Source organism: Corvus hawaiiensis, chromosome 2 (genome assembly GCF_020740725.1).
Source record: "Corvus hawaiiensis isolate bCorHaw1 chromosome 2, bCorHaw1.pri.cur, whole genome shotgun sequence".
Lineage (NCBI taxonomy): Eukaryota > Metazoa > Chordata > Aves > Passeriformes > Corvidae > Corvus > Corvus hawaiiensis.
This window is the reverse complement of record NC_063214.1, coordinates 103,575,363-103,583,462: the sequence shown is the minus strand read 5'-3', so window position 1 is coordinate 103,583,462 and position 8,100 is coordinate 103,575,363.

Below are 8,100 nucleotides of genomic sequence, written 5' to 3'. Positions count from 1 at the left end.
CGGTACCCACTGAAAAAGGACTTGAGGAACTGTCGGTCCCACAGGGCTCTGCATGTGTTTTGCAGTGCTGGGCAGGATTTGACAGCTCACCCTGTCACCCAGTGCCAGATTCCAGGGAGCTGGGACTATGGGTGTTTATTAGGGTACCCTGATGGTGGATACCATTCCACCAGGCACCATACCACTGCTGTGTGAGGTGGGCTGCCACTTTTCTCACAGTAGGAACAGATGACTTTTCCAGAGGGCAAGAACTTGGAGAGAGTGGTTTATATGACCAGATGGAGCCACTGTGATAATCTGGTGTGAGCTTCCAGATAATTTAATAAGAATTGGCAAGAGCAGGCTATTAGTTCCTCGATGTTTTTTTTGATGAGGAGAGAGAGTGGTGAGGTGTTAATTGAGAGGGAATTAGCTCTGGTTTACTCTGGATATACATGCTCAATGATGTGTTTTCCTCTCTTTTTTCTAGATAGAGAACACCGTGCTTGAATCCTACTCACTTTTATTTATAAAGATTTCAGGCCCTGAGAAGGTCAGGGGAGGGAAGCAGATGACTGAATCTAGATGGTGTTAGCCCATCTAGATTTGGTCACTGGAAAACTCGGTCTGGTGGCCTGACTCCCGGGCAGTGACAGAATAACAGCTCAACACCACGGAGTGCCAAGGTCCCGTGTTAGTGAGGCTGCTGTCTTCTATTTTGGATGGTGGTAAAGCTGATAAGGTTTAAATAGGAAGTCACAGTACAAGTGTCTGGGGCATGCTGGTGCTGGCTTTTTAAAATAGATGTCCACAGCTGAAACACAGTGCTCACCTCTCTGAAATCCCTCCTTGGGGTGCAATCATACCCCTGACATGAACTCTACTGAATACATAGCAGGGTTGCCAGACTGATGAGGGCTTGAACTGCAGAAAGTGAGGGCGGGTGAAGGTCATTGAGGGTTTGATGGATAAGAGCAGGTTCCTGAGCTCCTCGTTCAGGGGTTTGCTGCTCGAGCAGGGCTGTGCCACTCTGCTGCAGCAGCTGCCATTGAGAGATGCTCGAAGAAGGCACTTTGGGCATTACCAAAAATAATGAGAAAAAAATAGCAAATGTCTGGAAGAGGACTAGACTGAGAATTCACTTCCTTATAATAAAATTATCTCTTCATCTGTGTAGGCATTTCTGATAGACTGCCATTTCTTTACAGAGCAGACAGCTAAGTGAACAGTTGAGTACCCACCTGTTCCCCCAGCACTCACACACTGAAAAACAGGGTAGAAGTGCTAAACGCTTTTCTTTTTAACTCCTGAGCAGGTTTAAACTAGTAAAATTCTTCAATATATTTTTTGCTTGGTAAGAGGTGGTCAAATAAAATTATCCAAATTACAGTAATTAGCAAATTGCAGAGACATGTCTTTAGGACTTTAAGATCCAATGTGTAGGCAATAGAACTGTAATTTATAAGCTGACACATCAATTCAGCTATAGGCAACTCCAGCAGCTGCTTTGCTACTCACTAAAGTAGGTGCACAGCTATCAGACTAATTATAGCATGGAGCTATGTAGAAAACTGAACGCAGACAGTGAGACAGAAGATCTTCTGACAGAAGTACTCCACAGCCCACTGCAGCCTGGAAATCCTGCTGCATTTTAAACTGCTGTCTCCCTGGACATGTTTGAAATGCTGCTTATTTTGTATATGTTCCTTTGTCTCTCTCTCCACTGCCTCAAGTTCCTCAAAGATACCATTGAGTCTCAGAAGAGGAGTTACCAAAGGTGGTGCATGGGATGCAGCAGTTGCTGCTTTTTTTATTTTGCTCTTTGAGAATGCAAACCCATCCTGGTGACTCCTACTTTTTTATTATTAGAACAGAATTCAGCAGCTGTCTCACCATGAGGGCAAAAAAAAAGGAATTGTTATTTTCTCCCTCACCTCCTCTCATAAAAGGAAAGACTGGATCCAATTTCACATATCTGCTTCTGTGTTAAGTTTGTGATTAGGGCCAGGGTAGTGCGTCAAATGGATTTAGGTGAATAGATAACTCAGATGATCCTAATACTTTCCTGGAAATGTCAGGTTTTGTAAAAGGTGACCAACTTCTGACTTTTCTTGCATGTCAGTGGGTTAATTTGTCTGCCTACCTGTGTTCATGTTTATGTTCTTGTAAACAGAAGTGAGGTACTACTGCTCATTTTAACTAGGCATATATATAAAATAGCCAACACTTTTGTCGCAAAGCCCTTTTTTGATTAATGAGGCTTAACTAAGCTTTTGGGGAAAGTGCTGTATTTTATTGTCCTGTGGCAGGCAAAGTGTGGCAGGCAGCTTGGTGGGCTCTGCTCTGCAGAAGATGGTCCTTACCTGCAGCACTGGCATCAGCAAGTGACTCCAGTCTTCTTCAGGGCAGGTTGTACATGTCCAGCATTTGGAAGGATTTCTTCTGAGGAAAGAAGCCAGCTGGCCTTCAGCTGCCTCTGTGATGGTGGGCTCATCTTAGTGTCACACAAGCATCCACACTTCAAGATGCAAGCTAGGCTTGCTAAATTTTGGAGTCTTAAGCTGAACTTCACAGCCTTAATTTAAATCTTTACTATATCTTGATTTGTACAATTTCTCAGAGAAGACATGTCAAAAGATAAAACAGATTTGGCAGCAAAAGTAAAAAAATAAAAGAACCCTCCTAATATCATATGCATCTGGAAAAAAATTCTAATCTGTCTTGACACATCTGTTGCTTTAGAAGAAAAAAATTCCCTGGCTGCACTGGGACCCTGCAGCTACATCTGTTGGGGGCCCGGCTGTATAATTTGTGGAGCATAATAATTCTATAATTATATTGCTAATTGTGTGCTACCACTTTTTTTATAATAACAGAGTGAAGTGATTTATAACTTAACAGTTTTACAGGAGCTTAGACAGACTGTTAACTGAAAATGAGCTCTTGCAACGTAGCTCCTAATAACTGTTATTGTTAAGGGCACGTTATCAAGCTGCACAAATGTCTGGCTGGAAGGTGTAGTCCTGCAGAAGTGCTTCAGATTTTAAATCTCAGCCTTTGTGCCTTTGTGGTCTTGCCTGTGTGAAAAATAGAGGAGAGAGGATGGAAGAAAGGTTAAGAATAACAGGAAAGTAGGTCTAAGCAATATGCACAAAGAAGTTCAAAAGGCTGCAAATGGTAGGAAGAATGGAAGAGGTACTTGTAGTGAAAAGTATAGGAACTGGATTTTGCAAAGGCTGAAATACTCTTCAGTTCAGTAGTGAGGAAGAATTGGTAGTTTGGGGATTAGACAAGATCTCCTCTTACAATACTTAGAAGAACTAGAATTTGCAAACTGGATTGCAGAGACAAGATATTTATCTTATTTTCATTGATGCTTTGGATTTTTGCTTTCTCTGAGCTGAATTTGGCTTTGGGGAGCCACAGCTGCTTTCTCTCCCTGTGGATACATTTTTTTCTGGGTGCTGCCAAAGCTGCTGTTGCTTCCCAAGGCAGCTTTACCTTGGCTGAAACAGAAAGGAGTAGCTGCTCTGAATCATTCAGGCAACACATTGTATTGGTGGATTTGCACCTCCAAATTATGTAAGATGGAAATGTGCAGCATTTTACAGAAATAAAGGGATAAAAGAAAAAAAATCTTTAATGCCTATTTACATGGAAACTGTGCGTGTAAAAAGCAGCATTTTTTTCTTCCCCTAAAAGCAGAATATTCAAGTGTCTGAGCTCGTATGTTAAGGGCATAGCAATAACTACCTGTTGGAACTCTTGACTGCGCTCTGTTTCCTCAGGAAGTATTTTAAATTGTTGAAATTGAAGTTACATTATGAAAAGAACGATTTTTCTTTCATACTTGGAGTATTAGAAGATGAGACACATCCGATATTCTTCCCTCATTCCTGCAAGTGTCATTTTATGGCAATGGTCAATTCAAGAATTCAGCTTTTAGAATAGATGATTTACTACCTTTGGCTTAGATTTTTTACTGCTTTGCCTATATCATTTCAAATATAACATGGTTTATAATTTCAGATATAACATGACCTAGGTTATGAAATCATTATGAAAGATTCTTCATTAAGAGTCATACTGGATTCTTAGAATTATTTTATTTCAAAGGATTTTTTTCCTCATACATCCCTAGAGAAATTTTCAAGCCAGCTGGTTCTGATATGATACAGACTATATACAACACTCATTTTGTAGTCATAGTTGCTTGACATAAAGATCAGTAGATTAAAGGATGTATGATTTTTCTTCGGAAAATATTTGAATTTGGAAACCATATTAAAGTGAATATATCTCAAAAAATTAGCTCACTGTGTGTGTGTGTGTGTGTTTACACGTGTAACTTAAATATTCTGCAAAATATGATACCAGACACATTATCTGACTCAATCCGTATGAGTCGTTTTGGCATGTTCAGAATTTGCCTCACAGACTGAAGTCAATAAATAGGAATAACTTGTTCAGCATGTTCAGACAAAGTAGTTATAAAAGAAAGAAAGATTAGAAAAATTAGAGCAGTGGAAATAGTTTAAATAAAGGAACAGGAATTTGGAATACAAGAAGTAAAACAGAATATATGAATATGAGGGATAGTTTGGTGTTCATTCTTTTTAGCTAAAACAGTTCAGGTCTGCTTCTGCCTCTCTCAAAATCTGTGGTGAGGTCTCTGTATTCATTAGTAGGCTGTGACTGTGCAACCTCTGGTATATATGTCCAGCCTATGAACAGTTATTTATTCTCTTTTTCAGTGTGACAAAGCTATTGACTTTGGGCTTTCACTTGTGAGAATTGCACAGTCTCTGATGAACTTGTGCCACTGCTATTCTTAGAGAAGCATGTAAAGTTCTGTTGTTAGGAAGGCAGGAATTTATTTTCTGCTAAGCATGATTGTAATTTTTTCCATTTCACTTTCTGATAAAAATATTAAGGTAGGCACAACCTTTTAGAACTCTCATTAAATGCACTGCATGAAATCACATTTGTCTTAGATTCTCATAATGTTATCCTGCTAATAATAATTTCCTTTAAAGCTTCTCATCCACAATGTTGCCTTGCACACTTTAATGTAGAGTTTCCATTCATAATCTTCACTGTTTCACACTATTTCACACTATTTAATATTTGACTTTACTTATGCTGTTCTGTAGACCCTACAGCTACATGTTGGAGCGCACATCCAAGCGGAATTCCAGTGGAAAGGAAATTAAAAACCTGTGCAAATAGGCTAATGCTCCTTTTTCTTGCTTATGCATTTCCCCATCTGTAAAATGTATATACTACTACTTGCTTTGGATCTCTGGGTGAATTTTTTTATGTGAAAGATTACCAGTATTGCCTTTTGCTCCATATCTTTTCTCACAGTTCTGATTTCTACTTCAAAGTAACATGAGATGTCTCTGGAGGTAATTTTTGGTAGATGTCTTTTCAAGCAACTAGCAACAAATTTGTTCTGTAAATGCATCTAGGCTTCTTCTTGCCAGTAAGTGTTCAGTAAAGACAGGCATATAAAATTTTAAATATTCTCAGTCTGTTAATGTAGTCTCAGTCTTAGAGTACATCCATTTGATATGAACATTCAAAGGGATTTTGTGGAGAAAAATAATTCTGAGAGATTATAAAAGCATTAATGGAATAAAATTCCATTTCTTTCTGGAGGTGAATTCCACAAAAAGACAAAAATAAATTTATTAATATTGAATAGCTGCATCAACCCCCCCTGAAACACTACTATTCATTTACCCTTCTCAGAGATTCACACACAACCTGGGCATGTTATGGTCCTGCAGAAACACCTTTTTAAATGCAGCAAGACAGAGGGATCTTTTGCAAAGGTTTGAGCCTCCCTTAGTCTCATCAGTAGGCTAAGCTTCTGTAGCCTAGGAAGGCTTGTGGCAGCAAGCACAGTGTGTTTCAGGGGTGTAAAGTCAAGTCCCTCTTGGGAACAAATGGCACTCATCTTTATTTGCACTTACAGTCAGCAAAGGGATGCAGGACATGAAGTTATCTTAGAGGATTTCCTGTAATTTGGGCAGGATCACCTTTCATCTACAATGCCCATCTTCAACTCAGGCAGTCTGTGTGAAGGCCGACCCATTTCACATCAGTCACTAACCTTCTCCAGTCACAGAGCCTTTTACACAAATGTAAGGTATCTTCCAGATCACAGCTCAGTTGAGCAGCACTGTTCATAGGTGTGGTGTATGGGCCTGGCTTTTTTTGTGCAATATTTAAAATTTGCTGAATCCACACTTTTGTGACAACTCAAACATCCTTCAGGGAAAAAAAGATATGAAAAATTCTTTTGCATCAGTATACTGAATATAAAATGTCTGCAGCTTTTTAATATACTTTATGCAGGTATCAACCCAGATAATGCTTCAGAGCAGAGAGCTGGAATTTCTGAAACTATTTTTAGAGTTGTTTTCAAAGTGGAACCTTTGCGCAGTGCACAGACCCTTTAAAATCCTCTTTAAATCCTTTTAAAAGCTGAACTGTAGTTGTCTGTCAGACATACAGGATATGGGGCTGTTATAAGTAACTAGGATTATCTCCTGTCTTTCTCATTAGCAAAACTTCTAATGCTGGTTTTAAAGTACATTTTTACAACATAATCATTTTTAACTGGAAAATATGGCCACAAAACTGGACAGTGAATATATTTATTCCTTTGGATACACTGTCTGCACCTTAAGAAAATACATCACAGTGAGTTAATAATTACTATTTTTATACTGTGTTATTTTATGGAAAGTATCTCTCACCAGCAGGAAAATACAAGGACTTCTAGGAATCACTAGTGTATAATGAAAGTTGCCAAAAATGTAAACCAATACAGATTTTCTTATGAACCATGAAAATATTATGTTTAAATTAAAACCCTAACCTTTAGCCTTTGTATGAGAACAGCAAAAAAATATGGACAGGAATTTTTTAAAAAAGTGAGTGTATAGACATCTGAGGTCTTAGGTTCTATTTATTTAATAGAAAAAAATGGCCTGAGACCTTAAAAAATACCAGCCAACTAAACTAACATCAGAAGATCAATGAATGATCTGTGAGTAAGTGGAAAATTTCTAGTGTGATTAAATCTGCAAAAAGAATCTGAACAGTGGGGTCCCCCCTTTTTGCTTCTCAAGTGTTTTAGTGTTCATTTAATTGCAGCAAGATACCTTTTCACCTCCTGAGAAAGGTATTTTTCCTGAGATTTTTCCATTCTGCTCATACTTCCATCACTTACTAAGTCCACAAACTTCAGCCAGCATGCCAGAAATGCTCCAATAAAAGAAGTGATCTACCCAGCAACCAGCACCTACCAACACAATATCAGGACAAAAGAATTATTCCTCCTGAAGAGACAAAAATAGTAAGTTTCCAGGATGCTACTTGCAAAAGTGTCAAAGTATACCAGGAGAGGATTTCAACTTCCTAGCTTGAAGATCAACTATGGGGGCATGCAATCAAAGAAGGAAGCCTATGAAGATATTTTTTAAAATGAGATAGATTTTTTTTCAGTGATTTATTTTTTTGATGAATTCAGTTGTGGATCAATCAAAGTAATTTATTTAATCCATATTAATAATTACTCTTGGCAACAACATGTGAAACAAAATTAATTTTCTCATTTTGAAATTTAACCACAAAAAGAACGATTTATGAGGATCAGAAATAAAATCCAGAAGACTGCTGAATACCTTCAAAATGGAATGGTTGCAAAACTTGTTTCCCTTTCAAAACAGAGCAAGTTTTATTTCTTTCTGTCTTTTGTTTGTTTATTTGGTGTTTGTTTTTTTTTCTTTTGCTAAAGAGAATACAAGGGTTAAATAATCTCAAAGAAAACAAAAAAGAAATGAAAGTTCTGCCTGACCCCAAGCATTTTTTTATAGCTCTGGTTCAATAACCCAAATGAAATATCTCTTGTTAACATGGTTCTAAGTACAAGGTACCTTAACAGCAGCTCCCAGGAGATGTTGTAACACCTTTGTCAAATTCATTTTAATGTCAATGTAGCTGAGAACATGTTCATTCCCTGAAATGAGAGGTATTTCAACATTTCCATTCTAATTTTGGAAGAAAACAAATGTTGAAATATTAGAATTTCCCCCAGGATGAAAATTC